Below are 14,776 nucleotides of genomic sequence, written 5' to 3' on the forward strand. Positions count from 1 at the left end.
GCATAGTTAGATGTATTTTTGAAGGAAGACCTTTACCAGTATCTTTTTTCTCAGGTAATGTTTTGTTGCCTGACCTTGGTGTTTTCTGTGACTTCATCATCTGAAATATTTTAATTGTAGTCATAGACTTTAAAACAGAAATGACAGTGAAGTATTTCATACTGATGACTCCTTATCTGATGTAACAAATGCCCTTAACTACCTTTATAAAAAAGATAGGTCATGTAGGTCATGTATCAATGCATTTGTGCATCAGGAACAAGGGGTTTTGTTCCTGCAACAATGCAATTTGAGCATTGTTCACAAAGGGTTATAACTCAGTGTGAAAAGAGAAAATAGCTGGAAATGTGAAAAGGCAAAAATTTCTACTACTACCAGCCTTATTTAAGCCATCCATTATGCTTTTCAATATTTCCTCAAGGTTTCCTTACTAACCTCTTTGTGCATATCTCCTAATTGCTTTTGCAATGTGAGGATTCTAACACATAGTTAAGAAAAAATTATTTTTTTTTTCGCTAGTGCATTGAATTTTATCCAGTTACTGCTGCCCTAAGACCAGTCACTTGTATTTACTGTGTACCTTACTTATGGAAGGATGAGGGTACTCCAGCTCCCTCAATAGTCTGGTGCAGCTGCCAACCTGCAGCTTGATAAGGAACCTTCCTTGAAGAGGAAGTTATCCCTTATTTTTGGTTTGTATTTTCCCTGGCTGCCACTATCTGCTTCTTCCTTTTTTTGTTAGATAAACAATACCCAAACCAGTTGTTACTACATGTAAGGACATTTAACACAGTGCAACCAAGTCATTGCTAACCAGAACTGAAAGCCTCTAACTAAACTATAGAATCTCACTTCATTGAGTTCTCTGGTTGTTGTAATCTCTTTTCTCTACACCTTATCCCATTCTATTTGCTTTCCAGCTACAATTATGTTGTATGGTGTTTCTTTCCTCTCTTGTATCTGAAAAGGTGTTGCCTTCCTAATTAATATTACCTATGATCAGGGCACAAGCTGCTGGGATTCTTGCAGTCACCAGTGCATTTCCATGATAAATGGTTGCTTTGAAATAGCAGTTATTTTCAGACTAAAATATTTGTAATAGACCTTTGCAGCATTGCCAGTGTTCCTTCCTTTTGATCTGAATTAGCATTAAATTCAGAACTGATACTAGGTTATGCAAACAGTTCTTCTTCATATTTATAAGATACACTTTCAAAGTCTTCTCAGGATACTCACAGCCAAAAAAAAAAAAAAAAAAAAAAAAAAATGCTGGGGAAAAAAATAGTAAATGAAACTAAGAACTTTCTTTTTTATATGCAAAGTATTTTTCGGGTCAGCTAGTCAAGTTCTGGAATTGATGAGGCAGAAAATTTGCTGCCAGTAAATTGTTGATGTAATTTTTAATATCCTTGAAGTTACACATATTTTGACTGAAAATCAAAATTGCTGCCTCAACTTAGAGAGGGTGACAGGATTCTTGAAGAAGAGACTGAAACAGGCAGCCTGGTGCAGGATACCTGTGGTCTGACTTTCAGCAGCCCCATAAAAAACTACTGCACCATGAAAAAAAGCAGATGGAAAACTGGCAGGGAAAAAAGAGCTGTGTGCCTGAAACAATAAGGACTGCATGCAGCCCCAGTGCACAAAGTCATCCAGGAGAGGAATATGTGATGTCTGCCTACAACATAATGCAGTATAACCTGTAATGTGAAGCCTGGGGAAATTACCCCATTGTTAGAAGGAAAACCACATTACAGTCATTGGATGCAAGTGGCTGATTTGCCTGCTCCTCATGGGGCTCTCTGATCACCTCTCCAGAGGATTTCTAAAGGAGTGTGGGTGGCTGGACAAAGCTGAATTGAGGATGATCTCTGCAAAAGTGGGATCAGAAAGAGTTCTTGGAGTGGCCTGCTGTGGGTAGAGGGTAGGCAGGTGCATTTTGGAGATGCCAGCAGGCATTAGCATCTGTGATGATCCAGTAATTTACAAAAACACTGGTATTACTGTAGTTAGAAGATGAGGTGGGAACTGGGAAGAGTAGCTACTGCTATTAGTCAAATAATTCTATCCTATGGATAGTAATTTGGGTGCAGCAAGAGCTGTGAAAAACTCTCTCAGGGTCCAGAAAGGGCACAATATGAAAACATCCTAAGCAAGGAAATACTTTAAATTACATTATTTTATTAATAAATGATTGCACAGAAACTTGTTCCAAGACTACAGACTTCAAAGTAACTCTTAAACATGTGCTTTAGGACTTCCCTACGGAGGAATGAATTCCTGAATTTGGGACTGACAAAATCTATCAAAATTTATCAAAAGAGAGTTAAGTCATGACTTCCCTAAGGCTTAACCTCAAAATACCAACTTAAACAGATGAAACAATTGGAATGTGAAGCAAGTGAAACTAACAAGAGAATGGAAGCATGATTCGAGCATTTTAAAACAGGGACAGCTGATTATTTACCAAGGGCTGTGAAAATACTTCACTGCCTATAGGTCTTTCAAACAAGCATATTCTTCAGCAATAACACTAACAGACAGGTGACATTACTTGCCTGGAATATGCTGAATGCTATAATGACGCTTATATGCTGTAGTCTTAAAACTGATTAATCCTTTTTTTCCCTTTTTAATAAGAAATGTGGGTCATCTATACAGTGGAGTTGAAGAAAAGATGCTCCAAGCACCCTATTTTGAACAACTGTAACTTCTATGTCTGATATGATTCAGTCTTGCAAAGTCAAAAATGTAAATCTGTTCAACTCTGTCCCACTGTCCATTCAGAGTAACAATACTCTCCGTAAAAGGCACAGCAATGAGCCAAGATTTTTCAGCCTAGATTTTGCATGAAGCTTTCAAGCTTCATCAGCTCATGATCATATAGCAGTAAGTGTAGGAAATAATTTTCATGCTTAGCATCACCAAGAAACCTTAAAGATTTTTGGTAATTTCTATCAGCAGTAACATCATGCTGGTGTCCTGAATTTCTGACTGTCATTTTCCCTTCCTGATTAAAAAAAAAAAAATAATTAACATCAAGCTGTGCAGTTGGTTGCGTTAAGGGTGGTGTGTGTTGCTAAAGAGCAGAGGAAAAAAAGTTAAAGCTGATTAAAGGTTGTTTTCTCTTCTGCTGAACCATGAATGTAATCATGCTGGAAATGAGTAGAGAAGACCTGTGCCTACCCCGGGGCAATGGCAAAAACCCTCTTTCTTTTTTTGGCTGGAGCTTGTTGCCACCTGGAAATAGGAATGCCTAACATCTCAGCGCTGACCTAATGGGACTCCATATGCAGTAATGAAACATTTGGCAAAGGGCTCCAAATTAATTATAGCTACAAGTTTAGCCTTTGCCTGAAGCTGAGACTCAAACTCTTCCTGTAAGGGTTACAAGGAAAGATACTTCTAGGGAACAGTAGGGGTAGTGATAGGAAATCTGACATCTGCTCCTTTCTCTCAGTCTCCAGCTCACTAAAGGACTTTATTGCAGCTGTGGAGAAAGGGCCTGAAGCAATGTCACCTGCAACAATGTCACCTGCAGCAACATTACCTACAGCTCTGCTGAGGCTTTGGAAGCAGAAGAGAGCTGGTCTGTGAGATCCTCTCCTACTAAGGAAGCAGAGGTTTGTCAACAAATTGATGGCGTGCCTTTTAAAATATGAATGTGACCATGAACCTTAAAAAAAATCTCCAAACCATCTACTGTATTCATCCACGTTACTTCCATCTGTGTCATTCCTGTATTTCCAACACCCTTAATTTCTCATTGCCACGATAAATATTTCATCATGATCTTTTGGGACATTTGTATTTCTAATTTAACAAAATGCATGTGTCAGGACTTCCTATCCTCTCAGCCCTTGTCAAAACAATCCCAAGCCTCTGTAAACACATTCGAGTCCAACACACTTAGGTGAGGCAAATTAGCACCTCTTGTTCAATTAGCAAACACAATTGATTTGTGGGGCAGAGAAAAGGCTCTTATTTCCAGTATGCCAAGTAATAAAATTCTCCTAAGCAGGTCTCTCTGGAGGGACCAGTTCTACCTCACAGCATTATCTTTAACAGAAACACATGCATCATCAACACAAGTTCAATCAAAGCATGCTTCTCAAAACATTATTTTTCAAAATGCAGGATATGTTTCAAGAGTGAAAAATACTCCTGATTTCCAAGTTTGTATCAATACTATTTTTAAATATTAATAAAAATAGGTTGACCCACCATTAAATGATAGCAGCCCACCTACAGGCTCCCTCCTCTAGAGCAGAATGGCTGTGTGACCTTACATTGCAGCTGCCCTTAGGTCTAAATACTATATGCACTGCTGTTTGCCATTCTCCTGACAGTGGTGCACTATTACAGCACTAAATGTTTCACCCTGTTGCTTGTGCCATGCTGTGTTTTCTCAGTTCTGTTAATGTTGCTACCACTTTTCCGATTTAACCTCAAAAGAAATCTCATCAAAATCTTGACACTTTCGTGCTTTTCTCAGATCCTGTGTGCATCCCAGCCAATCAAGTAAAAACATTTAGAAGCCATTGCCAGATTATCAGCTTCCTTCTCAACACCACATGAAACATAAGAGAGATCCATCCCTTCTGCCAGGGCTTCAGAGTCTGAAAAACAGCATTGCCATCACCCAAAATCCTCAATGTTTGTAACGAGCACAGGACACTCCTGCCAGGGGTTGGCATATTTTGAAGAGACACTCCACCTTCTCCCATAAAAGAGACCTTAGTCCTACATTTGATGAAAGATGCAGTGAAAAAAAAAAGATAACAGGAAGTGAAGAGTTAATTCCAAATGTCTGAAGCATTCTCTGATGCTGGATAATGTCCTGACATTTCTGTATCATTCAGCAATGCAGACTCTCCCATTACTAAGTGTATTCTTAATACCTGGGGTTGTTTTGAAGCCCATCCTGTAAAACCCAAACCATCTGCCTATCAACTTTAGTTTGTGCAGTTAAGAGGTCCTAGTACCACAGGCTCTCTTAAAAATTAGTTTTAAGTGCCCAACAGAGATGAAACAGACATCTTCAAGGCTCCTGACTGATCCAAAGCCAAGTATTCCAGTAAATGTCAATAATCAAAATCCACTAAGTGGATGAACTGGTTGTAGTTTCTTTTCCCTAGCTTTTTACTGTTACATTTTTCATTAGTAAGGAGGCAGATCTGTTCCTTGTAATGTTGTTAGCATTTATCAGAAAGCTATCTGCTGTAGCGAGGCCATCAGAGTTCCCAGAAAATATATATGAAGACCAAAACAAGCAACCTCATTGAGACTAGGTTTGTCAATCTGCTTATCTTCTAAATTCTGGCCACCATGACACAGGGCAGATGGCTTGACTTCATTCAGTCTGATTTGATTACTACTTGTTTCTGTCTCTTCTGCAAGAGAGCATGTGAGACTCCACACTAAGTTTCTAGGACGGACCTTGTCCTGACAGTCTCACCATGGTAATCTTGTTACTCCATGATCCAGTGCCCTTTCCACTGCTCCTAGTAGTAAAGAAACATCAAAAGCCAGTGTACAGGGTTGAGATTCATATAAACTTAGCACCTAGACTAGGTAGTGTGAATAGTATCTACTAAAAATAGAACTCTTGTAGCAACAAGCACATGGATGAGTAGCTATTGAATATGGAAAACTGCTAGCAGTTTAGATCCAGGACAGGAATTTAGCATTTAATCCTCAGGCTTTCAACACACTTCACTAGGACTTCAAGCAAACAAAACTGTTTCTTCCTGTCTTCTATTTCTGCCCTTATTACTGTGTGCTTAGAAAGCTCAAACCTCTCCCAGCTGTGGTCTGCCCAGTGCAATACATTCAGGGACTCTGTTTCTACCTCAGGCAGTTTTCTTTTAGTTGGAACAGAACTGAAGGAAACAGGAGCATCTTGGCTGCCAATGCACTGCAACTTCTTATAACAAACACCAGGAGCTGGGGGGGAAATACTTTGATTCCTTCTTCAAACCACAAAAGCTGCTTGGCAAAAAATGTGTCACACTACGAAGCGGAGAGGCTGGGGCAGAGCCGAAGAACCCAGCTCCAGGTTCCCTGAACACCCTGAGACAAGGAGATATCTCTCACCCAGGAAAGTAGCTCATTGAATGAAATGCTTTCTACAAATAAAATAGGAATTGAAAATCACTAAATGGATGGACTAAATCCATTGTATCTTTAAGAGATTAAAGCTGTTGCCAGCAGTGCAGGAGGATGCAGAGAACCACTCACCTGTCAGTCACAGTTTGAAGGAGCACAGATGACTGAGAATTTGATCCCACTGACTTGCTGAAATCCACTGTACGTTCTCTTTTTTCTCAGCTACTCCATTTTTGTGGGTTTTGTGCAGGGTGTGAGAGCTTCAGAATACAGTTCAGACTCATCTAATTTCCTGTGCATCTTTTCAGTAATATAAAAAGTAAAATATATAAGGCAAATATAAAATACAAAAAGTAAAATAATATAAAAAGTGGCAGAATTTTGTCAGTTTAGGAGTAGCAGAACCTTCTGGTGCACCATGAGCACATCTACAGAGTCAAAAACTTCCAGTGGTGAAATCCATGTGCTATTCCAAAATCTAAAAATGTATATCAAGTAGATATCTCTGAGAATAATACATTACAATGGAGAGTAATGTCAGGAGGCTAAATCCAACAGGACGCTCCAAAGAAGCATGACTGTGATATGTAATTGAGGTTTCTGCATAAACCCAGAGCATTCTTGGCTCTGTAAGTAACTGCAAATGAGCACATGCACTGCTTGGACTAACAATCACTCATACATTTGTATTAATTTCTAAATGAGAGCCTTTGCGAAGGCTGTCTCATGATTTTGCATATAATCTCAAGGCCTGCATAAAATCTTGTCTGATTTCCATTCATCAAAATTAGTGGCTCTAGCTAAACAATCTTAGCTGGTTCTACTAGCTGGATAGTTTTACCTACAAGGTGTCCAACATTGACAGGAATTTTCCTCTACAGGAAATATCTCACCAACCCAGCTAAGGCAAACCTCAAACATGTTCATACAGCTGTTCATCCAGAAATTCATCCACTTTCAAGCAGGACAAACTGGTGGCTGAAGAGAAACATTAATATTCAGCAATGACATTCAGCCTTTAGTTGATGGGGAAAAGTGCTTAATATGTATGATTGTGCTTAGTAAGACCTTGTTGTGAGCTAACCCTGGCTACTCCAGGAAATCAGAGCTTCATCACACATAATGGTTTCTTGGGAAGAAAAACTCCATAACCATGAATGTCCCCACTCTCCCTATTTTCCTGAGTTTTTATTTCTGAGCACAATGTCATATATTAGGGGATATTCCTTTGGTTAGCTGAGGTCAGCTTTTCCAGTCATGTCTCCCCCCAATGTCTTGTGCATCCCCAGCCCACTTGGTGGTGGGGCAGTGTGAAGCAGAGGAGGTTTTGATTCTTTTCAGCAAGAACTAAAACATCCCTGAGTTATCAACACTGTTTTGCTCACAAATCCAAAACACAGCAGCATCCCAGATACCATGAAAAAAATGACCTCCATGCCAGCCAAAACCAGTACAGACCTACCAGAAACTCTTCCAGGGAAAAACACAAAACAAACAACATAGGTCAAAGCCTGGTTTCAGATCCAGGACAGACAGCTCACTGCCCTGCCTACACCCTTTCTGCAAGACTGGCTAACCCAGCATCTTGTTACAAGTATACTTGTAATGGTCCTAACCTCCACAGTCATGTCTTTGGCAGGTGTATTTCTGAAATGTGTTTTTGCTTTGTAACTTACAAATTGAGAACTGGCAGGACTATCACCTCACTTGCAGAATGAGTAAGACCAAGGGACTGAAAGATGAGCTTTTCTGCACACAAAGTTTTATACTTTTCCCTGCTCTTCATGCCAGCGTAACACAGATACAATCTCAGCTACAAAGCTTTCCCATGACATAAAAGCAAATCACCCAAGACTTCTTGGAGAGGTTTTCTTAGTGATGACCCCTGTCTAGTGTGGCACAGCACATGGAGAGGTGCAGATGGGGGGGTCTGGAAAGTTTCAGGACTCATTGCTGCCATATTAAAAATTTTACAAGAAAGCCTGAAAACCTAAGAAGAACACCTGTCTAATAGGTGGACTCAAACACCTTCACAGACCTGTCACACATGACCACAGGGCTCCTCCAAAAGAACTCCTTGCAAACCTTTCTCCCTCTTTATTGTTCCTCCAGGCTTGTCAACACCTTTCCCTTGAAGGGAAGTTTTAAACCAGGTAATTGGCAGGTGGACTTGCCTGTCGAAACCCACAAGTAAATAAACTGTCCTTGAGATCCACACCCTTTGCAAACCAAGCTGTTAACAGGTTTTAAGGTGTGGTGACAGCATTTTCCATTGGAGTACTCTGTGTGTGCCAGTGATTTTGAAGTGGGTTATTAGTGCACTTGATAAAAAATCTCATACTATTACAGTTTGAGAGAGTAGAAGGACTTGAGCAAACAGGCATAAAGTCACACATAAGCCAAGGGTGGTGGCAAGCTTTTGCTTTTGGAATTCATGTAGAATATGACCAGAGGGAGGACATAACCAAAATGGCTCGTGGGGATGGATATGCTGACCATATCCATCCCCCCCATAAAGTGCTATCCATAATTTGGAAACAGCGTATTATCATGAGAGAAAAAAAAAAGGCTAGAAATAAGAACTAAGTTTCTCACTACTGGAGAGATAAAGCTCTGGAATAGCCTTTACACAGCAGAAAAGAGCCTAAACATGGCTAATTTTAGGAGCTTCATAAATCAGCAAAGGGGATTACATTAAAGACTGGGCCAAAATGACCCTGGATATGCTTGGCAGTTACAGCTTCATGCTTAATAAACCAGGGAACAGTTACATAACAAAGTCCAGGTGAAACTAATCACAATCACCCTTTTGTGGGATGGAAAGTACTGTTGAAATAGAATAACATCTCCCATCAAATAGTGCTGCAGGCAAAGTGAAGTTTTGCTTCCAGTTCTTCATATTTTTCTGTTACATACAGGTGAAATTCCCATTCTTGGCTGCAGTCTGTAGTTAATAGGTTTTATGCAAATTTTGAACCATTTCTGTATTGTGTCCATTGTGATCACGTGCAGGCACAAATACTTCAAAATGATCAGGAATGCTTTTTTTGCCATCATACTGAGATATGGATGCTGACTTCAATCCTCCACAACCTGCTGCACTTCCAAGTAAGAGAAAATAGTGTTAGGCCATGAGGCTGTGAAGCCAGGCAAGCAGCAATGCCTCACACATAGTGCTGGGTAGGATACCTCTTCTACAATAAGCATTTGCCCCTTCTGACAGAGCAATGCCACGAAACTGCATTTTGGGGACCAGAAATGGTGTTCACCTTGCACTAGCACCTGGCTATGTAGCTACAGTACAGTCCTCTTGGTTTCTGTGTTGGTGCAGCAGAAAGACCAGATGATGGTGCTTGCTTCTTTTTCCTCATGGAGCTGCTTTAGAAAATGGGGGCTCTGTTTCTGGAAGGAAAAGCTACAGACAAGTGGCCTAGGAGATAAAGATGGTACTGCCCAGGCTCCCTGGAGCAATTTCAAATCACTGTAAAGAGCCTGATCTTACTTCAAATCATTGGCTCAAGGTTCACAATTTTTCAGAAGGTATCAATGCCATATGAAGGCTGAGAAAGTGGACCTGGTAAGCAATCCTGAAGACATAATACTAGCAGTAATTTGTATTTGGCTTTGAGTTTGCTTTCTTTTTGAAATTCATTTAAATAAAAGCATTCCCTTTTCCAGAGAAAGCCAAATAATCAAGACATCTGTCCAGGCTTCTCAATTGGTTCTCTTTGAAGATATATAGCATGCTTTTATGCTCATACACAGAACCTATGTAACCTCAACCCATTGGAAACACTGACAATCTCTGAAAAACAAGCAAAGGGACAGGAGGCCAGCTTTAATCATTTGTTGCTAATACACTGTGTGACTTACAGAGACTGGGGAGGATAATTCTACATGGAAAGTCAAAAATATGGTATTCCTTGCAATTACCCATCTTCAGAAGAAAGAAAGGCTTTAATGGTCTAAAAAATGTAGCTGTGCTGAATTTGCTGCATCCTGTGCGAATTAGTTTCATTCAAGTATGAACTGTGTTGGTGGCTTTCTAATTTACATTGTGCCTCTGAACAGTTTTCTATAATGCCTTTGGAGAAGAACTTGGGGTTTTGGGACAAATTGAATATTGTTCTCTCTTTCATGTAGATCATCCAGATCCAGGCAATGACTCATAGTTTTATAGCCCCTTTAAAATTTCCTTTTATTTTTAGAGTGCAGCAATTGTTTTTTATTTGTTGCCTGTTCTTTTGCAGACACATTATTTGAGAAATCACAAGCGCTCCATGGCTTCACATAAACACTCAGAAAGGATCAGAGACTGGGAAAGATGTAGAGGCTGTCAGAAAATCTGAGGCTGGAACACAGCACTGCAATGCCATGTCTTGTATTACAGCAAACATCAGGTTAGGTGGAAGAGCTGCTTGTGTTCAACACATTTCAAGCTTTTGCTGTGCTTGTTACTTTGGGAAGGGATGGGGTGAGCCAGGACCTGCATTTGCTGCACAACACAGCAGTGACAGTGTGATCCAAAGAGAAGAATTTGCTACACTCAGCCATGACAGAGCAATGATGCTGCTGATGCTGCTTTCACAGGCACAGAGCATCCATCTGCTACCTCCTACTTAATGCAAGCCTTCCCACCAAGACTCCAGCTCCAAACTTCAATTTTCTAAAGTCTCTGGCTCCAAGGACAGGGATACAGTAGCCTGAAGCCTGACCCTACTGAGGGTTTTGTCCTCTCGTAAGCAGACACAGACTGAGGACCTCATAGGGAGTCTCTGGGGAAGACAAACTTGTTTTCCCCCATTCTTTTGCAGCCTTCTGATGATCACTACCCTGTCACTTTCCACCTACAGCACATTGTGCTCACATCCATTTTCACTTTTTTCTGGAGGCTACGTTGTTCCCCACTGTAGAGGGATAACAGGTACACTGTAGACAAGGATGGCAGGTTCACTGCCACAGATGTCTGGGTAGCTACTTCTATAGGTCCCGTAGCATGGCCTTTAGGAATAGTATATAGCCTAGTTTAAGAAAAAAGAAGAAAAGAAGAAAAGAAAAAAGTAAAAAAAGAAAAAAAAAGGAAAAAATAAAAGAAGAAAAAAGAAAAAAGAGAGAAAAAGAAGAAAAAAGAAAAGGAAACAAGAAAAAAAGGAGAAAAGAAAAGAAGGAGAAAAGAAAAGCCACCACAAAAAAATAAAACAAAAGAAAAAACAAAAAAACCAACCAAACAACGCTCCCCAAAAAAACCCCAAACCAAGCAAACAAAAAACAAAAAAAAACCCCTGAAAAACCAAACCAAACCAAAAACCACCCCCCAAAGAACAAACAAACAAAAAAACCAAACAAACCCAACACAAACAAAAAACCAAACTACTAACAACCAAAAACCAAAAGACCAACAATTACTAAGACATAGAAAGATGTCTTGCCAGGCATTTTGGGGCCAGGAATATGTGAGTTGGGCAGCCCAAGAGCAGGGCACCTTTGTTCACAGAATCACAGAAAGTGAGGGGTTGGAAGGGACCTTGAAAGATCATCAAGTCCAAACCCCCTGCAAGAGCAGGGTCACCTACAGCACAGGTCAGGTAGGAATGTGTCCAGGTGGGGTTTGAATGTCTCCAGAGAAGGAGACTCCACACCCTGCCTGGGCAGCCTGTGCAACACCATGTAAACCATCCCAAGTAATCCCATGCTGTCACACAGAGCTACCTCAGATGTCTCTGCACCTGAGGCAATCTGTACTTCAGATGATTCTTGCCAGGAACAATGAGGAGTTACTGAGAGTAACTCAGACACTAATCCCCGGAGTGGACCAACCCAGGAGTGTCACAACCCATTTTACAGAGGAGGAACAAGGACTTCAAAACCCGACAGAAAACTTTGGGAATACCAGTGCCAAATTTCAAGGCTGATGAAAAACACAGGTGGAACAGGGAAGGGATGGGTGCCAAAGTGTGGGAGATGGAGACTCAGGCTGCCAGCCAGGACCTGCTAACATAGGAAGTGCTAAATGGAGCAGTGCATTTGAAGATCACAGGTGACAAGGTATTTCAGTCCTTTTGTTCACTTGGTGCCTATGGTAATTTGTCTGGAGCTTAAAGTTTACTATTTGGTAATTTTTGCTTCCTGTTGAGGACTAACCTGTGTCCTCTACATATTGTAACTTCTTGCTGTTATGTTGTCACAGAAACGCCACCTTCAAAACAGTAGAGAGCCCCCACAACACAAGGGATTCGTAGCACAGAAGTGTGGCATAGACTGAGTTACTAGTGCAATGCATTCATTGAGATATTAATTAAAATAGTAAAAGCTTTTAAAAGTACAGCATTCAGCAGAGAAATTTCAAATAACATCTTGTTTATGGTCTGTCTGGTCCCATTGAAATCACCTGTGAAACTTCTATGTGAGAAAAGCTGTTTCCCACTCACATATATGTGAGTCTGTATGATCAGTAACTCAACAGGCAGGTGTATTTGTCAGAATCAAGAAATAGCTTTAAAAAAACCAACCAAGCAAGCATGCTTTAATCTGTCTTACTTGGGTTTAGTCAGAAGCAGATTTTTTTTCTTCTACCAATGAGTAAAAGGTGTTGTCAGAGGTAGCAGCAACATTTTCCATCTGCAATACATGTACTCAGCTCACTGCTACAGAATGCCAGACGCTATAATCCCAAGTGAAAGCTCAGCTGAGCCTTTCACTGCAAACCATGCAGCATGGGCTTAGGGAACTTCTCTGTAAAGAGAGAAGAGTACCTAGGCAATTACTCTATAGAAGGACTCTCTTCACCTTCTTTATCTCACTGTTACACCTGTGAGCTCTCTTCATTGGTTCATCTCCTCTCTTCAGATGCAAGTTATTATGAATTGTTAAGGAAGATTGCATAATGTATTTTACTAATAGAAGGTTACCCGTATGAGATGAGGCAATTCTATCTATCTGCCCTGACAGGTTTGTGAATTGTGAGCAACTTTATTAAGCACTTGATGCAGTTTGATCTTCTAATAGCACATACAATTGCAGGGGATCACTCAACATTTTCTTTTGATTGCAAAGTCTTTGGACAGGGACCATCTCTTGTATAAGCAGAGCCTAACACAATAGGGGCCTGATTTTGTCTGTGTCCTCCAAATACTTCTGGGTTGCAAATTCTAAATATTATTAGACTGCATTATTCCTGAGTCCACTGCATAAGGCTGGTATAATCCACGTGGTGTTGTGTCAGTTGCCTTACAAAATTAAACCTTTGTGCATTTAGCACAAGGGAAAAATAAAAACTACATTCTCACAAGGAGAAACACACGTGTCCAGGTTTTTACAGAAATACCCCTCAGCTGCTGCCTGTCTATAAAGTTCATAGTCATTGAGTCTTCTGCCACTGACCAAACACAAAACCACTGTAGTAGAACCACCAGTCACCTACAGCACTTCAGTCCTACCACCAGTTTCCATCTCTACATCCAAACATTGCTGGTAAGACCCAGACCAGGTCCCCACATCACCTCACTCTTTGGTGAGCACTGAAGCAGGGTTATCTAATTTGGACATACATGGAGAGATGAACATGATGAACTAGCTGAGACCCTTGGCTCCAGGACTGGGATCAAAGAGTCCTAGCAGGAGCAAGTACCTTCTCAGATGCTAAAACAACCTACAGTCCTGCAGGCTCTGGTCACCTTGCTGCAGCAGTCAGAACATAACCATGGTGACTGTGATTGTTTCAGCTCCCTCTGAGATGCAGGGGACAATTCTTGAGCTCTGAGCTGGCTAGTGCAGCTGCAGGGTTTAGCTCCTGACATCAAGCCTCAGGTGAAACACATCGTTAACCCATCCTGCTTTTTTGCAGCCCTGTTGGCTACAACCAGCTCAGGAAAGCCTGCATCTCGTAGTCTCATCATATATATATCTATGGCTCCTGGGAGGGTCACCTCAGTGTAGGGGTGGAGAGCTCCATGGGGTGAAGATCAGTTTAAATCAGGTTTTGCCATCTGTGACCACATATCTGTGTACTGTTGTTTGTTTTTTGCCATTGGAAAGTTCAGCCCTGCATGTGTTCAGCTTTTAGTGCTTTAACAGATCTTCCAGCCACGTGAATCAAATTGTCATTGAATCCAGTCATGTCAAATCAGATCAAGCATTACTCTTCAAATTAAAATGTTAAGTATAAAAATCAATGGAAGCATTTTACTATTGCACTCTTGGGATTGCTTTAGAGATACAGTTACAGATTTCAGTCAGACAGGGTTTACTGCAGAGCCCTAGAATATCTTTCAATCTAGAGCCATGCCTCTGCTTACCTTCTGCGCTCACAGGGCTATTGCTCATCTGGATGATTTATGGGCTCCCGGGCTGAGAACTCACAGCATAATTTTAATGACTGAACACACATCTGCAGCCCATGGTATGTACATGTTTTTTGGTTACTGGGTCAGAAAACAGGCCTCACCATCTGGAAAATCTCTGAAAGTGAAGTACTTGTAGTTGAATACCCAGAATACTGGGTTGTGTGTGTGTTAATGGAGACCAAACCATTCTTGAGTCATCAGGTGTAGGCTCACCTCTGGAAAACTAGAACAGGGCAAAGAAAGAGGTTTTGCTTTAGTACATCCTTAAGCCTCTCTAGATCAAGGTTCTTCTGTTTTGTCTTTAGGCCTTCAAAAGTGTGGACATT

This window comes from Heliangelus exortis, chromosome 3 (assembly GCF_036169615.1).
Source record: "Heliangelus exortis chromosome 3, bHelExo1.hap1, whole genome shotgun sequence".
Taxonomy (NCBI): Eukaryota; Metazoa; Chordata; class Aves; order Apodiformes; family Trochilidae; genus Heliangelus; species Heliangelus exortis.